This window comes from Carassius carassius, chromosome 46 (genome assembly GCF_963082965.1).
Source record: "Carassius carassius chromosome 46, fCarCar2.1, whole genome shotgun sequence".
NCBI classification, from domain to species: Eukaryota; Metazoa; Chordata; class Actinopteri; order Cypriniformes; family Cyprinidae; genus Carassius; species Carassius carassius.
In genome coordinates, this window is record NC_081800.1 from 11,294,437 (window position 1) to 11,311,315 (window position 16,879).

Consider the following 16,879-nt stretch of genomic DNA (forward strand, 5'->3'; position numbering starts at 1 on the left):
TCATTCAAGTTGTTCCATTAGTTTTCTTCTAACTGATCTAAGCAATCTGGTTTCCAACAGATCTTTTTTATTATCCCCTGTACTCTCATTAGCTACTTAAAATTCTTCTTGCTTTCTAAAATTTTGTTCCAGGTAAGGCTCGAACTCACAACCTCGGCATTGCTCTGCTATGTACTGTCTTATAAGTACCGCGCGCTAACCGATTGCGCCACTGGAGCTATTAAATCTTGAAAAAATTCCAAACACCATCGTCTTTAGTTAGATCTATCATTCAAGTTGTTCCATGAATTTTTTCTGATTACAGCAGTGATCCTCAAATCTGGCTCGGGAGATCCACTTTCCTGCAGAGTTTAGCTCCAACCCTAATCAAACAAAACTACCTGTGATTTTTCATTGATCCTGAAGACATTGACTAGCAAATTCAGATGTGTTTGATTAGGGTTAGAGCTAAACACTGCAGGAAAGTTGATCTCGCCAGCTGAATTTGAGGATCACTGGATTACAGCAATTTTGTATACAACAGATCTTTTATATTATCCAATGAACTTTGAGCCTACTGAAATGCTTCATGCTTGTCTCTTGACACACCGTGGCCACGATAACACTGTATGACACATGAATCGCGTGAGGTTCATGCACGAAGCACACTACTAACAAGCTGATTATCTGAAACAGTTGTGTTAATAAAGAGAGACATGCAAAACACACAAAGATGGGGGGCTCGCGGACTGGAATTGGGAACCGCTGTTCTAACTGATTACAGCAATCTGTTTATATTATCCCATGTAGCTATTTGCTTTCTAAAGCCTTGCTCCAGGTGAGGCTCAAACTCATAACCTCAGCTGTTTTACAAGTACCAGGCAATGACTGATTGTGCCACAACCACATTAACAACACCGTGTTCTTTAGTTAGACTTATCATTCAAGTTGTTCCATTAGTTTTCTTCTAACTGATCTAAGCAATCTGGTTTCCAACAGATCTTTTTTATTATCCCCTGTACTCTCATTAGCTACTGAAATGCTTCTTGCTTTCTAAAATTTTGTTCCAGGTGAGGCTCGAACTCACAACCTCGGCATTGCTCTGTTATGTACTGTCTTATAAGTACCGCGCGCTAACCGATTGCGCCACTGGAGCTATTAGATCTTGAAAAAATTCCAAACACCATCGTCTTTAGTTAGATCTATCATTCAAGTTGTTCCATGAATTTTTTCTGATTACAGCAGTGATCCTCAAATCTGGCTCGGGAGATCCACTTTCCTGCAGAGTTTAGCTCCAACCCTAATCAAACAAAACTACCTGTGATTTTTCATTGATCCTGAAGACACTGATTAGCAAATTCAGATGTGTTTGATTAGGGTTAGAGCTAAACACTGCAGGAAAGTTGATCTCGCCAGCTGAATTTGAGGATCACTGGATTACAGCAATCTTGTATACAACAGATCTTTTATATTATCCAATGAACTTTGAGCTTACTGAAATGCTTCATGCTTGTCTCTTGACACACCGCGGCCACGATAACACTGTATGACACATGGATCGCGTGAAGTTCATGCACGAAGCACCCTACTAACAAGCTGATTATCTGAAACAGTTGTGTTAATAAATAGAGACATGCAAAACACACAAATATGGGGGGCTTGCGGACTGGAATTGGGAACCGCTGTTCTAACTGATTACAGCGTTCTGTTTATATTATGCCATGTAGCTACTTGCTTTCTAAAGGCTTGCTCCAGGTGAGGCTCAAACTCATAACCTCAGCTGTTTTACAAGTACCAGGCACTGACTGATTGCACCACAACCGCATTAACAACACCGTGTTCTTTAGTTAGACTTATCATTCAAGTTGTTCCATTAGTTTTCTTCTAACTGATCTAAGCAATCTGGTTTCCAACAGATCTTTTTTATTATCCCCTGTACTCTCATTAGCTACTGAAATGCTTCTTGCTTTCTAAAATTTTGTTCCAGGTGAGGCTCGAACTCACAACCTCGGAATTGCTCTGCTATGTACTGTCTTATAAGTACCTCGCGCTAACCGATTGCGCCACTGGAGCTATTAAACCTTGAAAAAATTCCAAACACCATCGTCTTTAGTTAGATCTATCATTCAAGTTGTTCCATGAATTTTTTCTGATTACAGCAGTGATCCTCAAATCTGGCTCGGGAGATCCACTTTCCTGCAGAGTTTAGCTCCAACCCTAATCAAACAAAACTACCTGTGATTTTTCATTGATCCTGAAGACATTGATTAGCAAATTCAGATGTGTTTGATTAGGGTTAGAGCTAAACACTGCAGGAAAGTTGATCTCGCCAGCTGAATTTGAGGATCACTGGATTACAGCAATCTTGTATACAACAGATCTTTATATTATCCAATGAACTTTGAGCTTACTGAAATGCTTCATGCTTGTCTCTTGACACACCGCGGCCACGATAACACTGTATGACACATGGATCGCGTGAAGTTCATGCACGAAGCCCCCTACTAACAAACTGATTATCTGAAACAGTTGTGTTAATAAATAGAGACATGCAAAACACACAAAGATGGGGGGCTTGCGGACTGGAATTGGGAACCGCTGTTTTAACTGATTACAGCGATCTGTTTATATTATGCCATGTAGCTACTTGCTTTCTAAAGGCTTGCTCCAGGTGAGGCTCAAACTCATAACCTCAGCTGTTTTACAAGTACCAGGCACTGACTGATTGCACCACAACCGCATTAACAACACCGTGTTCTTTAGTTAGACTTATCATTCAAGTTGTTCCATTAGTTTTCTTCTAACTGATCTAAGCAATCTGGTTTCCAACAGATCTTTTTTATTATCCCCTGTACTCTCATTAGCTACTTAAAATGCTTCTTGCTTTCTAAAATTTTGTTCCAGGTGAGGCTCGAACTCACAACCTCGGCATTGCTCTGCTATGTACTGTCTTATAAGTACCGCGCGCTAACCGATTGCGCCACTGGAGCTATTAAATCTTGAAAAAATTCCAAACACCATCGTCTTTAGTTAGATCTATCATTCAAGTTGTTCCATGAATTTTTTCTGATTACAGCAGTGATCCTCAAATCTGGCTCGGGAGATCCACTTTCCTGCAGAGTTTAGCTCCAACCCTAATCAAACAAAACTACCTGTGATTTTTCATTGATCCTGAAGACATTGATTAGCAAATTCAGATGTGTTTGATAAGGGTTAGAGCTAAACACTGCAGGAAAGTTGATCTCGCCAGCTGAATTTGAGGATCACTGGATTACAGCAATCTTGTATACAACAGATCTTTTATATTATCCAATGAACTTTGAGCTTACTGAAATGCTTCATGCTTGTCTCTTGACACACCGCGGCCACGATAACACTGTATGACACATGGATCGCGTGAAGTTCATGCACGAAGCACACTACTAACAAGCTGATTATCTGAAACAGTTGTGTTAATAAATTGAGACATGCAAAACACACAAAGATGGGGGGCTTGCGGACTGGAATTGGGAACCGCTGTTCTAACTGATTACAGCAATCTGTTTATATTATGCCATATAGCTACTTGCTTTCTAAAGGCTTGCTCCAAGTGAGGCTCAAACTCATAACCTCAGCACTGCTCTGCTGTTTTACAAGTAACAGGCACTGACTGATTGCGCCACAACCGCATTAACAACACCGTGTTCTTTAGTTAGACTTATCATTCAAGTTGTTCCATTAGTTTTCTTCTAACTGATCTAAGCAATCTGGTTTCCAACAGATCTTTTTTATTATCCCCTGTACTCTCATTAGCTACTGAAATGCTTCTTGCTTTCTAAAATTTTGTTCCAGGTGAGGCTCGAACTCACAACCTCGGCATTGCTCTGCTATGTACTGTCTTATAAGTACCGCGCGCTAACCGATTGCGCCACTGGAGCTATTAAATCTTGAAAAAATTCCAAACACCATCGTCTTTAGTTAGATCTATCATTCAAGTTGTTCCATGAATTTTTTCTGATTACAGCAGTGATCCTCAAATCTGGCTCGGGAGATCCACTTTCCTGCAGAGTTTAGCTCCAACCCTAATCAAACAAAACTACCTGTGATTTTTCATTGATCCTGAAGACATTGATTAGCAAATTCAGATGTCTTTGATTAGGGTTAGAGCTAAACACTGCAGGAAAGTTGATCTCGCCAGCTGAATTTGAGGATCACTGGATTACAGCAATCTTGTATACAACAGATCTTTTATATTATCCATTGATCCTCAAATCTGGCTCGGGAGATCCACTTTCCTGCAGAGTTTAGCTCCAACCCTAATCAAACAAAACTACCTGTTATTTTCTATTGATCCTGAAGACATTGATTAGCAAATTCAGATGTGTTTGATTAGGGTTAAAGCTAAACACTGCAGGAAAGTTGATCTCGCCAGCTGAATTTGAGGATCACTGGATTTCAGCAATCTTGTATACAACAGATGTTTTATATTATCCAATGAACTTTGAGCCTACTGAAATGCTTCATGCTTGTCTCTTGACACACCGCTGCAACGATAACACTGTATGACACATGGATCGCGTTAGGTTCATGCACGAAGCACACTACTAACAAGCTGATTATCTGAAACAGTTGTGTTAATAAATAGAGACATGCAAAACACACACAGATGGGGGGCTCGTGGACTGGAACTGGGAACCGCTGTTCTAACTGATTAAAAAAATCTGTTTATATTATCCCATGTAGCTATTTGCTTTCTAAAGCCTTGCTCCAGGTGAGGCTCAAACTCATAACCTCAGCTGTTTTACAAGTACCATGCAATGACTGATTGCGCCACAACCACATTAACAACACCGTGTTCTTTAGTTAGACTTATCATTCAAGTTGTTCCATTAGTTTTCTTCTAACTGATCTAAGCAATCTGGTTTCCAACAGATCTTTTTTATTATCCCCTGTACTCTCATTAGCTACTGAAATGCTTCTTGCTTTCTAAAATTTTGTTCCAGGTGAGGCTCGAACTCACAACCTCGGCATTGCTCTGCTATGTACTGGCTTATAAGTACCGCGCGCTAAGCGATTGCGCCACTGGAGCTATTAGATCTTGAAAAAATTCCAAACACCATCGTCTTTAGTTAGATCTATCATTCAAGTTGTTCCATGAATTTTTTCTGATTACAGCAGTGATCCTCAAATCTGGCTCGGGAGATCCACTTTCCTGCAGAGTTTAGCTCCAACCCTAATCAAACAAAACTACCTGTGATTTTTCATTGATCCTGAAGACATTGATTAGCAAATTCAGATGTGTTTGATTAGGGTTAGAGCTAAACACTGCAGGAAAGTTGATCTCGCCAGCTGAATTTGAGGATCACTGGATTACAGCAATCTTGTATACAACAGATCTTTATATTATCCAATGAACTTTGAGCTTACTGAAATGCTTCATGCTTGTCTCTTGACACACCGCGGCCACGATAACACTGTATGACACATGGATCGCGTGAAGTTCATGCACGAAGCCCCCTACTAACAAGCTGATTATCTGAAACAGTTGTGTTAATAAATAGAGACATGCAAAACACACAAAGATGGGGGGCTTGCGGACTGGAATTGGGAACCGCTGTTTTAACTGATTACAGCGATCTGTTTATATTATGCCATGTAGCTACTTGCTTTCTAAAGGCTTGCTCCAGGTGAGGCTCAAACTCATAACCTCAGCTGTTTTACAAGTACCAGGCACTGACTGATTGCACCACAACCGCGTTAACAACACCGTGTTCTTTAGTTAGACTTATCATTCAAGTTGTTCCATTAGTTTTCTTCTAACTGATCTAAGCAATCTGGTTTCCAACAGATCTTTTTTATTATCCCCTGTACTCTCATTAGCTACTTAAAATGCTTCTTGCTTTCTAAAATTTTGTTCCAGGTGAGGCTCGAACTCACAACCTCGGCATTGCTCTGCTATGTACTGTCTGATAAGTACCGCGCGCTAACCGATTGCGCCACTGGAGCTATTAAATCTTTAAAAAATTCCAAACACCATCGTCTTTAGTTAGATCTATCATTCAAGTTGTTCCATGAATTTTTTCTGATTACAGCAGTGATCCTCAAATCTGGCTCGGGAGATCCACTTTCCTGCAGAGTTTAGCTCCAACCCTAATCAAACAAAACTACCTGTGATTTTTCATTGATCCTGAAGACATTGATTAGCAAATTCAGATGTCTTTGATTAGGGTTAGAGCTAAACACTGCAGGAAAGTTGATCTCGCCAGCTGAATTTGAGGATCACTGGATTACAGCAATCTTGTATACAACAGATCTTTTATATTATCCAATGAACTTTGAGCTTACTGAAATGCTTCATGCTTGTCTCTTGACACACCGCGGCCACGATAACACTGTATGACACATGGATCGCGTGAAGTTCATGCACGAAGCACACTACTAACAAGCTGATTATCTGAAACAGTTGTGTTAATAAATTGAGACATGCAAAACACACAAAGATGGGGGGCTTGCGGACTGGAATTGGGAACCGCTGTTCTAACTGATTACAGCAATCTGTTTATATTATGCCATATAGCTACTTGCTTTCTAAAGGCTTGCTCCAGGTGAGGCTCAAACTCATAACCTCAGCACTGCTCTGCTGTTTTACAAGTAACAGGCACTGACTGATTGCGCCACAACCGCATTAACAACACCGTGTTCTTTAGTTAGACTTATCATTCAAGTTGTTCCATTAGTTTTCTTCTAACTGATCTAAGCAATCTGGTTTCCAACAGATCTTTTTTATTATCCCCTGTACTCTCATTAGCTACTGAAATGCTTCTTGCTTTCTAAAATTTTGTTCCAGGTGAGGCTCGAACTCACAACCTCGGCATTGCTCTGCTATGTACTGTCTTATAAGTACCGCGCGCTAACCGATTGCGCCACTGGAGCTATTAAATCTTGAAAAAATTCCAAACACCATCGTCTTTAGTTAGATCTATCATTCAAGTTGTTCCATGAATTTTTTCTGATTACAGCAGTGATCCTCAAATCTGGCTCGGGAGATCCACTTTCCTGCAGAGTTTAGCTCCAACCCTAATCAAACAAAACTACCTGTGATTTTTCATTGATCCTGAAGACATTGATTAGCAAATTCAGATGTCTTTGATTAGGGTTAGAGCTAAACACTGCAGGAAAGTTGATCTCGCCAGCTGAATTTGAGGATCACTGGATTACAGCAATCTTGTATACAACAGATCTTTTATATTATCCAATGAACTTTGAGCTTACTGAAATGCTTCATGCTTGTCTCTTGACACACCGCGGCCACGATAACACTGTATGACACATGGATCGCGTGAAGTTCATGCACGAAGCACCCTACTAACAAGCTGATTATCTGAAACAGTTGTGTTAATAAATAGAGACATGCAAAACACACAAAGATGGGGGGCTTGCGGACTGGAATTGGGAACTGCTGTTCTAACTGATTACAGCGATCTGTTTATATTATGCCATGTAGCTACTTGCTTTCTAAAGGCTTGCTCCAGGTGAGGCTCAAACTCATAACCTCAGCTGTTTTACAAGTACCAGGCACTGACTGATTGCACCACAACCGCATTAACAACACCGTGTTCTTTAGTTAGACTTATCATTCAAGTTGTTCCATTAGTTTTCTTCTAACTGATCTAAGCAATCTGGTTTCCAACAGATCTTTTTTTATTATCCCCTGTACTCTCATTAGCTACTTAAAATGCTTCTTGCTTTCTAAAATTTTGTTCCAGGTGAGGCTCGAACTCACAACCTCGGCATTGCTCTGCTATGTACTGTCTTATAAGTACCGCGCGCTAACCGATTGCGCCACTGGAGCTATTAAATCTTGAAAAAATTCCAAACACCATCGTCTTTAGTTAGATCTATCATTCAAGTTGTTCCATGAATTTTTTCTGATTACAGCAGTGATCCTCAAATCTGGCTCGGGAGATCCACTTTCCTGCAGAGTTTAGCTCCAACCCTAATCAAACAAAACTACCTGTGATTTTTCATTGATCCTGAAGACATTGACTAGCAAATTCAGATGTGTTTGATTGGGGTTAGAGCTAAACACTGCAGGAAAGTTGATCTCGCCAGCTGAATTTGAGGATCACTGGATTACAGCAATTTTGTATACAACAGATCTTTTATATTATCCAATTAACTTTGAGCCTACTGAAATGCTTCATGCTTGTCTCTTGACACACCGTGGCCACGATAACACTGTATGACACATGAATCGCGTGAGGTTCATGCACGAAGCACACTACTAACAAGCTGATTATCTGAAACAGTTGTGTTAATAAAGAGAGACATGCAAAACACACAAAGATGGGGGGCTCGCGGACTGGAATTGGGAACCGCTGTTCTAACTGATTACAGCAATCTGTTTATATTATCCCATGTAGCTATTTGCTTTCTAAAGCCTTGCTCCAGGTGAGGCTCAAACTCATAACCTCAGCTGTTTTACAAGTACCAGGCAATGACTGATTGCGCCACAACCACATTAACAACACCGTGTTCTTTAGTTAGACTTATCATTCAAGTTGTTCCATTAGTTTTCTTCTAACTGATCTAAGCAATCTGGTTTCCAACAGATCTTTTTTATTATCCCCTGTACTCTCATTAGCTACTGAAATGCTTCTTGCTTTCTAAAATTTTGTTCCAGGTGAGGCTCGAACTCACAACCTCGGCATTGCTCTGCTATGTACTGTCTTATAAGTACCGCGCGCTAACCGATTGCGCCACTGGAGCTATTAAATCTTGAAAAAATTCCAAACACCATCGTCTTTAGTTAGATCTATCATTCAAGTTGTTCCATGAATTTTTTCTGATTACAGCAGTGATCCTCAAATCTGGCTCGGGAGATCCACTTTCCTGCAGAGTTTAGCTCCAACCCTAATCAAACAAAACTACCTGTGATTTTTCATTGATCCTGAAGACATTGATTAGCAAATTCAGATGTCTTTGATTAGGGTTAGAGCTAAACACTGCAGGAAAGTTGATCTCGCCAGCTGAATTTGAGGATCACTGGATTACAGCAATCTTGTATACAACAGATCTTTTATATTATCCATTGATCCTCAAATCTGGCTCGGGAGATCCACTTTCCTGCAGAGTTTAGCTCCAACCCTAATCAAACAAAACTACCTGTTATTTTCTATTGATCCTGAAGACATTGATTAGCAAATTCAGATGTGTTTGATTAGGGTTAAAGCTAAACACTGCAGGAAAGTTGATCTCGCCAGCTGAATTTGAGGATCACTGGATTTCAGCAATCTTGTATACAACAGATGTTTTATATTATCCAATGAACTTTGAGCCTACTGAAATGCTTCATGCTTGTCTCTTGACACACCGCTGCAACGATAACACTGTATGACACATGGATCGCGTTAGGTTCATGCACGAAGCACACTACTAACAAGCTGATTATCTGAAACAGTTGTGTTAATAAGTAGAGACATGCAAAACACACACAGATGGGGGGCTCGTGGACTGGAACTGGGAACCGCTGTTCTAACTGATTAAAAAAATCTGTTTATATTATCCCATGTAGCTATTTGCTTTCTAAAGCCTTGCTCCAGGTGAGGCTCAAACTCATAACCTCAGCTGTTTTACAAGTACCATGCAATGACTGATTGCGCCACAACCACATTAACAACACCGTGTTCTTTAGTTAGACTTATCATTCAAGTTGTTCCATTAGTTTTCTTCTAACTGATCTAAGCAATCTGGTTTCCAACAGATCTTTTTTATTATCCCCTGTACTCTCATTAGCTACTGAAATGCTTCTTGCTTTCTAAAATTTTGTTCCAGGTGAGGCTCGAACTCACAACCTCGGCATTGCTCTGCTATGTACTGTCTTATAAGTACCGCGCGCTAACCGATTGCGCCACTGGAGCTATTAAATCTTGAAAAAATTCCAAACACCATCGTCTTTAGTTAGATCTATCATTCAAGTTGTTCCATGAATTTTTTCTGATTACAGCAGTGATCCTCAAATCTGGCTCGGGAGATCCACTTTCCTGCAGAGTTTAGCTCCAACCCTAATCAAACAAAACTACCTGTGATTTTTCATTGATCCTGAAGACATTGATTAGCAAATTCAGATGTGTTTGATTAGGGTTAGAGCTAAACACTGCAGGAAAGTTGATCTCGTCAGCTGAATTTGAGGATCACTGGATTACAGCAATCTTGTATACAACAGATCTTTTATATTATCCAATGAACTTTGAGCTTACTGAAATGCTTCATGCTTGTCTCTTGACACACCGCGGCCACGATAACACTGTATGACACATGGATCGCGTGAAGTTCATGCACGAAGCACCCTACTAACAAGCTGATTATCTGAAACAGTTGTGTTAATAAATAGAGACATGCAAAACACACAAAGATGGGGGGCTTGCGGACTGGAATTGGGAACTGCTGTTCTAACTGATTACAGCGATCTGTTTATATTATGCCATGTAGCTACTTGCTTTCTAAAGGCTTGCTCCAGGTGAGGCTCAAACTCATAACCTCAGCTGTTTTACAAGTACCAGGCACTGACTGATTGCACCACAACCGCATTAACAACACCGTGTTCTTTAGTTAGACTTATCATTCAAGTTGTTCCATTAGTTTTCTTCTAACTGATCTAAGCAATCTGGTTTCCAACAGATCTTTTTTTATTATCCCCTGTACTCTCATTAGCTACTTAAAATGCTTCTTGCTTTCTAAAATTTTGTTCCAGGTGAGGCTCGAACTCACAACCTCGGCATTGCTCTGCTATGTACTGTCTTATAAGTACCGCGCGCTAACCGATTGCGCCACTGGAGCTATTAAATCTTGAAAAAATTCCAAACACCATCGTCTTTAGTTAGATCTATCATTCAAGTTGTTCCATGAATTTTTTCTGATTACAGCAGTGATCCTCAAATCTGGCTCGGGAGATCCACTTTCCTGCAGAGTTTAGCTCCAACCCTAATCAAACAAAACTACCTGTGATTTTTCATTGATCCTGAAGACATTGACTAGTAAATTCAGATGTGTTTGATTGGGGTTAGAGCTAAACACTGCAGGAAAGTTGATCTCGCCAGCTGAATTTGAGGATCACTGGATTACAGCAATTTTGTATACAACAGATCTTTTATATTATCCAATTAACTTTGAGCCTACTGAAATGCTTCATGCTTGTCTCTTGACACACCGTGGCCACGATAACACTGTATGACACATGAATCGCGTGAGGTTCATGCACGAAGCACACTACTAACAAGCTGATTATCTGAAACAGTTGTGTTAATAAAGAGAGACATGCAAAACACACAAAGATGGGGGGCTCGCGGACTGGAATTGGGAACCGCTGTTCTAACTGATTACAGCAATCTGTTTATATTATCCCATGTAGCTATTTGCTTTCTAAAGCCTTGCTCCAGGTGAGGCTCAAACTCATAACCTCAGCTGTTTTACAAGTACCAGGCAATGACTGATTGCGCCACAACCACATTAACAACACCATGTTCTTTAGTTAGACTTATCATTCAAGTTGTTCCATTAGTTTTCTTCTAACTGATCTAAGCAATCTGGTTTCCAACAGATCTTTTTTATTATCCCCTGTACTCTCATTAGCTACTGAAATGCTTCTTGCTTTCTAAAATTTTGTTCCAGGTGAGGCTCAAACTCACAACCTCCGCATTGCTCTGCTATGTACTGTCTTATAAGTACCGCGCGCTAACAGATTGCACCACTGGAGCTATTAGATCTTGAAAAAATTCCAAACACCATCGTCTTTAGTTAGATCTATCATTCAAGTTGTTCCATGAATTTTTTCTGATTACAGCAGTGATCCTCAAATCTGGCTCGGGAGATCCACTTTCCTGCAGAGTTTAGCTCCAACCCTAATCAAACAAAACTACCTGTGATTTTTCATTGATCCTGAAGACATTGATTAGCAAATTCAGATGTGTTTGATTAGGGTTAGAGCTAAACACTGCAGGAAAGTTGATCTCGCCAGCTGAATTTGAGGATCACTGGATTACAGCAATCTTGTATACAACAGATCTTTTATATTATCCAATGAACTTTGAGCTTACTGAAATGCTTCATGCTTGTCTCTTGACACACCGCGGCCACGATAACACTGTATGACACATGGATCGCGTGAAGTTCATGCACGAAGCACCCTACTAACAAGCTGATTATCTGAAACAGTTGTGTTAATAAATAGAGACATGCAAAACACACAAAGATGGGGGGCTTGCGGACTGGAATTGGGAACCGCTGTTCATGGCATTGCACTTCATCCTGCAACATCTGGACAAAACAGGGACTTATGTGAGGATCCTGTTTGTGGACTTTAGTTCGGCTTTCAACACCATCATCCCAACAACCCTCCAAACCAAACTGACCCAGCTCTCTGTTCCTAGCTCTATCTGTCAGTGGATAACCAGCTTTCTGACAGATAGGCAACAGTTAGTGAGACTGGGGAAATTCATGTCAAACAGCTGCTCCACCAACACTGGTGCCCCTCAGGGATGTGTTCTCTCCCCTCTGCTCTTCTCCCTGTACACCAACGACTGCACCTCTAAAGACCCCTCTGTCAAGCTCCTGAAGTTTGCAGACGATACTACAGTCATCGGCCTCATCCAGGACGGTGACGAGTCTGCTTACAGACAGGAGGTTGAGCAGCTGGCTGTCTGGTGCAGTCTTAACAACCTGGAGCTGAACACGCTCAAAACAGTGGAGATGACTGTGGACTTTAGGAGAAACCCCCCTGCACTTTCCCCACTCACCATCATGAACAGCACTGTGACTGCAGTGGAGTCATTCAGATTCCTGGGAACCACCATCTCTCAGGACCTGAAGTGGGACAATCACATTGGCTCCATTGTGAAAAAAGCCCAACAAAGGTTGTACTTCCTTCGCCAGCTGAGGAAGTTTAACCTGCCACAGGAGCTGCTGAAACAGTTCTACTCAGCCGTCATTGAGTCAGTCCTGTGTACTTCAATTACTGTCTGGTTCAGCTACAAAATCAGATATCAGAAGACTACAGAGAACTGTTCGGACTGCCGAAAGGATTATTGGTGCTATTATAGCAAATTCAGATGTGTTTGATTAGGGTTAGAGCTAAACACTGCAGGAAAGTTGATCTCGCCAGCTGAATTTGAGGATCACTGGATTACAGCAATCTTGTATACAACAGATCTTTTATATTATCCAATGAACTTTGAGCTTACTGAAATGCTTCATGCTTGTCTCTTGACACACCGCGGCCACGATAACACTGTATGACACATGGATCGCGTGAAGTTCATGCACGAAGCACCCTACTAACAAGCTGATTATCTGAAACAGTTGTGTTAATAAATAGAGACATGCAAAACACACAAAGATGGGGGGCTTGCGGACTGGAATTGGGAACCGCTGTTCATGGCATTGCACTTCATCCTGCAACATCTGGACAAAACAGGGACTTATGTGAGGATCCTGTTTGTGGACTTTAGTTCGGCTTTCAACACCATCATCCCAACAACCCTCCAAACCAAACTGACCCAGCTCTCTGTTCCTAGCTCTATCTGTCAGTGGATAACCAGCTTTCTGACAGATAGGCAACAGTTAGTGAGACTGGGGAAATTCATGTCAAACAGCTGCTCCACCAACACTGGTGCCCCTCAGGGATGTGTTCTCTCCCCTCTGCTCTTCTCCCTGTACACCAACGACTGCACCTCTAAAGACCCCTCTGTCAAGCTCCTGAAGTTTGCAGACGATACTACAGTCATCGGCCTCATCCAGGACGGTGACGAGTCTGCTTACAGACAGGAGGTTGAGCAGCTGGCTGTCTGGTGCAGTCTTAACAACCTGGAGCTGAACACGCTCAAAACAGTGGAGATGACTGTGGACTTTAGGAGAAACCCCCCTGCACTTTCCCCACTCACCATCATGAACAGCACTGTGACTGCAGTGGAGTCATTCAGATTCCTGGGAACCACCATCTCTCAGGACCTGAAGTGGGACAATCACATTGGCTCCATTGTGAAAAAAGCCCAACAAAGGTTGTACTTCCTTCGCCAGCTGAGGAAGTTTAACCTGCCACAGGAGCTGCTGAAACAGTTCTACTCAGCCGTCATTGAGTCAGTCCTGTGTACTTCAATTACTGTCTGGTTCAGCTACAAAATCAGATATCAGAAGACTACAGAGAACTGTTCGGACTGCCGAAAGGATTATTGGTGCTCCCCTGCCCACCCTCCAAGAACTGTACACATCCAGAGTGAGGAAAAGGACTCAGAAAATCACTCTGGATCCCTCACATCCAAGTCACCCCATCTTTGAACTTTTGCCATCTGGCCGGCGCCTCAGAGCCGCAAATACAAGAACAGCAAGGCACAAGAATAGTTTCTTCCCCCAGGCAATCTACCTCATGAACAGTTAAATGTTTCCCACTTAAACGTATGCTTATGCAAAAATGTGCAATATCCTTATATTTATTTGTTACCCCTCCATCCTAGAACATTCCTGCATCTCACTCAATCCTATTCCATTATCATTTATAGCACAATTGTTTATACACTTATTTATTTGCCAATTTGTAATTCTCCTGTAATTTTTTTTTTTTTTTTTTTTTTGTCTGTGTGTTGTTGTCTCTGTTTACTGTAAGCTTATGTCACTAAAACAAATTCCTTGTATGCGCAAGCATACTTGGCAATAAAGCTCTTTCTGATTCTGATTCTGTTCTAACTGATTACAGCGATCTGTTTATATTATGCCATGTAGCTACTTGCTTTCTAAAGGCTTGCTCCAGGTGAGGCTCAAACTCATAACCTCAGCTGTTTTACAAGTACCAGGCACTGACTGATTGCACCACAACCGCATTAACAACACCGTGTTCTTTAGTTAGACTTATCATTCAAGTTGTTCCATTAGTTTTCTTCTAACTGATCTAAGCAATCTGGTTTCCAACAGATCTTTTTTATTATCCCCTGTACTCTCATTAGCTACTTAAAATGCTTCTTGCTTTCTAAAATTTTGTTCCAGGTGAGGCTCGAACTCACAACCTCGGCATTGCTCTGCTATGTACTGTCTTATAAGTACCGCGCGCTAACCGATTGCGCCACTGGAGCTATTAAATCTTGAAAAAATTCCAAACACCATCGTCTTTAGTTAGATCTATCATTCAAGTTGTTCCATGAATTTTTTCTGATTACAGCAGTGATCCTCAAATCTGGCTCGGGAGATCCACTTTCCTGCAGAGTTTAGCTCCAACCCTAATCAAACAAAACTACCTGTGATTTTTCATTGATCCTGAAGACATTGACTAGCAAATTCAGATGTGTTTGATTGGGGTTAGAGCTAAACACTGCAGGAAAGTTGATCTCGCCAGCTGAATTTGAGGATCACTGGATTACAGCAATTTTGTATACAACAGATCTTTTATATTATCCAATTAACTTTGAGCCTACTGAAATGCTTCATGCTTGTCTCTTGACACACCGTGGCCACGATAACACTGTATGACACATGAATCGCGTGAAGTTCATGCACGAAGCACACTACTAACAAGCTGATTATCTGAAACAGTTGTGTTAATAAATTGAGACATGCAAAACACACAAAGATGGGGGGCTTGCGGACTGGAATTGGGAACCGCTGTTCTAACTGATTACAGCAATCTGTTTATATTATGCCATATAGCTACTTGCTTTCTAAAGGCTTGCTCCAGGTGAGGCTCAAACTCATAACCTCAGCACTGCTCTGCTGTTTTACAAGTAACAGGCACTGACTGATTGCGCCACAACCGCATTAACAACACCGTGTTCTTTAGTTAGACTTATCATTCAAGTTGTTCCATTAGTTTTCTTCTAACTGATCTAAGCAATCTGGTTTCCAACAGATCTTTTTTATTATCCCCTGTACTCTCATTAGCTACTGAAATGCTTCTTGCTTTCTAAAATTTTGTTCCAGGTGAGGCTCGAACTCACAACCTCGGCATTGCTCTGCTATGTACTGTCTTATAAGTACCGCGCGCTAACCGATTGCGCCACTGGAGCTATTAAATCTTTAAAAAATTCCAAACACCATCGTCTTTAGTTAGATCTATCATTCAACTTGTTCCAGGCCTCCCTGCCGCCCTAGTGGCAGGAAGCATGTCAAGGAATGGGCGTGTGGAGATAGTAGGAGCCTCGTTGAGCCCCTCCTGGTGGGGTCCCTCCACTCCCCGGGCGGGGCCTCGAGCCCTGGCTGGATCCTCTGTTCCCATCCTCCAATAGGGGGGCGGCCCTCGGTGACCCAGCAAACTGGGTCCTGGGAGCTGGAATGGGTATAGGGGAAGAGGAAGAGAGAAGGACAGGGGACGAAAGAGAGAGAGAGAGAGAGAGAGATAGATGGGATGGGTTCGCCAACCCCGGAGCATTCCGCCAGCTGGTCCTCAGACAGTTGGATGGCCAGATCCAGTGACGCCGGCTGGTGGCACTGAACCAACTGGGCCATCCTCCTCAGCAGACAGGAGACGAACTGCTCTAGTACCACCTTGTTGAGGATGGACTCTGCGTCGCTTCCTCCAGCCAACAGTGATTTGCAGCACGAGTCTCAGAGCTGCTGTGCTAAGACAAAGGATCATCCTGCTTCTGTCAGTTCCAACGATCGGAAGCATTGCCGGTGCTGTTTGGGACTGAGGCCGACCCACTGGATGATTGCTCATTTTAGGTCCGCGTACACCAGGAGGTTCGGGACGGGCAGTTGTTGGGCAGCCTTCTGGGCTTCCCCCGACAGCAGCGGAATCAACCGTGCCTCGGCCGTCCCCTCAAAGAGATCCAGAAATGCCTCTGGGTCATCCACAGGCCCCATTTTGGTAAGGGACATGTGAGCAATGGGGATAGAACTGGGGGAAGCCGACCTCGCCTGAACCTCCCGGTCCAGCAAGCTC

At 42.0% G+C, this 16,879-nt stretch overlaps 14 non-coding genes across 14 annotated transcripts; all 14 read right to left on the reverse strand.

Annotated features, from left to right (window-relative positions):
• Positions 1-124: 124 nt before the first annotated feature.
• Positions 125-218, reverse strand: trnai-uau (transfer RNA isoleucine (anticodon UAU)). The gene is made up of 2 exons: positions 181-218; positions 125-160 (listed from the first exon to the last, which is right to left on the reverse strand). It is a non-coding gene; the product is annotated as a tRNA-Ile (tRNA).
• Positions 219-1,041: 823 nt separating this feature from the next.
• Positions 1,042-1,135, reverse strand: trnai-uau (transfer RNA isoleucine (anticodon UAU)). Its single transcript has 2 exons — positions 1,098-1,135; positions 1,042-1,077 (listed from the first exon to the last, which is right to left on the reverse strand). It is a non-coding gene; the product is annotated as a tRNA-Ile (tRNA).
• An 823-nt stretch (positions 1,136-1,958) lies between these two features.
• On the reverse strand, positions 1,959-2,052 carry trnai-uau (transfer RNA isoleucine (anticodon UAU)). The gene is made up of 2 exons: positions 2,015-2,052; positions 1,959-1,994 (listed from the first exon to the last, which is right to left on the reverse strand). It is a non-coding gene; the product is annotated as a tRNA-Ile (tRNA).
• An 823-nt stretch (positions 2,053-2,875) lies between these two features.
• Positions 2,876-2,969, reverse strand: trnai-uau (transfer RNA isoleucine (anticodon UAU)). The gene is made up of 2 exons: positions 2,932-2,969; positions 2,876-2,911 (listed from the first exon to the last, which is right to left on the reverse strand). It is a non-coding gene; the product is annotated as a tRNA-Ile (tRNA).
• An 833-nt stretch (positions 2,970-3,802) lies between these two features.
• trnai-uau (transfer RNA isoleucine (anticodon UAU)) lies at positions 3,803-3,896 on the reverse strand. Its single transcript has 2 exons — positions 3,859-3,896; positions 3,803-3,838 (listed from the first exon to the last, which is right to left on the reverse strand). It is a non-coding gene; the product is annotated as a tRNA-Ile (tRNA).
• Positions 3,897-4,953: 1,057 nt separating this feature from the next.
• trnai-uau (transfer RNA isoleucine (anticodon UAU)) lies at positions 4,954-5,047 on the reverse strand. Its single transcript has 2 exons — positions 5,010-5,047; positions 4,954-4,989 (listed from the first exon to the last, which is right to left on the reverse strand). It is a non-coding gene; the product is annotated as a tRNA-Ile (tRNA).
• Positions 5,048-5,870: 823 nt separating this feature from the next.
• trnai-uau (transfer RNA isoleucine (anticodon UAU)) lies at positions 5,871-5,964 on the reverse strand. The gene is made up of 2 exons: positions 5,927-5,964; positions 5,871-5,906 (listed from the first exon to the last, which is right to left on the reverse strand). It is a non-coding gene; the product is annotated as a tRNA-Ile (tRNA).
• Positions 5,965-6,797: 833 nt separating this feature from the next.
• On the reverse strand, positions 6,798-6,891 carry trnai-uau (transfer RNA isoleucine (anticodon UAU)). The gene is made up of 2 exons: positions 6,854-6,891; positions 6,798-6,833 (listed from the first exon to the last, which is right to left on the reverse strand). It is a non-coding gene; the product is annotated as a tRNA-Ile (tRNA).
• Positions 6,892-7,716: 825 nt separating this feature from the next.
• Positions 7,717-7,810, reverse strand: trnai-uau (transfer RNA isoleucine (anticodon UAU)). Its single transcript has 2 exons — positions 7,773-7,810; positions 7,717-7,752 (listed from the first exon to the last, which is right to left on the reverse strand). It is a non-coding gene; the product is annotated as a tRNA-Ile (tRNA).
• Positions 7,811-8,633: 823 nt separating this feature from the next.
• trnai-uau (transfer RNA isoleucine (anticodon UAU)) lies at positions 8,634-8,727 on the reverse strand. The gene is made up of 2 exons: positions 8,690-8,727; positions 8,634-8,669 (listed from the first exon to the last, which is right to left on the reverse strand). It is a non-coding gene; the product is annotated as a tRNA-Ile (tRNA).
• A 1,057-nt stretch (positions 8,728-9,784) lies between these two features.
• trnai-uau (transfer RNA isoleucine (anticodon UAU)) lies at positions 9,785-9,878 on the reverse strand. Its single transcript has 2 exons — positions 9,841-9,878; positions 9,785-9,820 (listed from the first exon to the last, which is right to left on the reverse strand). It is a non-coding gene; the product is annotated as a tRNA-Ile (tRNA).
• Positions 9,879-10,703: 825 nt separating this feature from the next.
• Positions 10,704-10,797, reverse strand: trnai-uau (transfer RNA isoleucine (anticodon UAU)). Its single transcript has 2 exons — positions 10,760-10,797; positions 10,704-10,739 (listed from the first exon to the last, which is right to left on the reverse strand). It is a non-coding gene; the product is annotated as a tRNA-Ile (tRNA).
• Positions 10,798-14,983: 4,186 nt separating this feature from the next.
• Positions 14,984-15,077, reverse strand: trnai-uau (transfer RNA isoleucine (anticodon UAU)). The gene is made up of 2 exons: positions 15,040-15,077; positions 14,984-15,019 (listed from the first exon to the last, which is right to left on the reverse strand). It is a non-coding gene; the product is annotated as a tRNA-Ile (tRNA).
• Positions 15,078-15,910: 833 nt separating this feature from the next.
• On the reverse strand, positions 15,911-16,004 carry trnai-uau (transfer RNA isoleucine (anticodon UAU)). Its single transcript has 2 exons — positions 15,967-16,004; positions 15,911-15,946 (listed from the first exon to the last, which is right to left on the reverse strand). It is a non-coding gene; the product is annotated as a tRNA-Ile (tRNA).
• Positions 16,005-16,879: the final 875 nt, after the last annotated feature.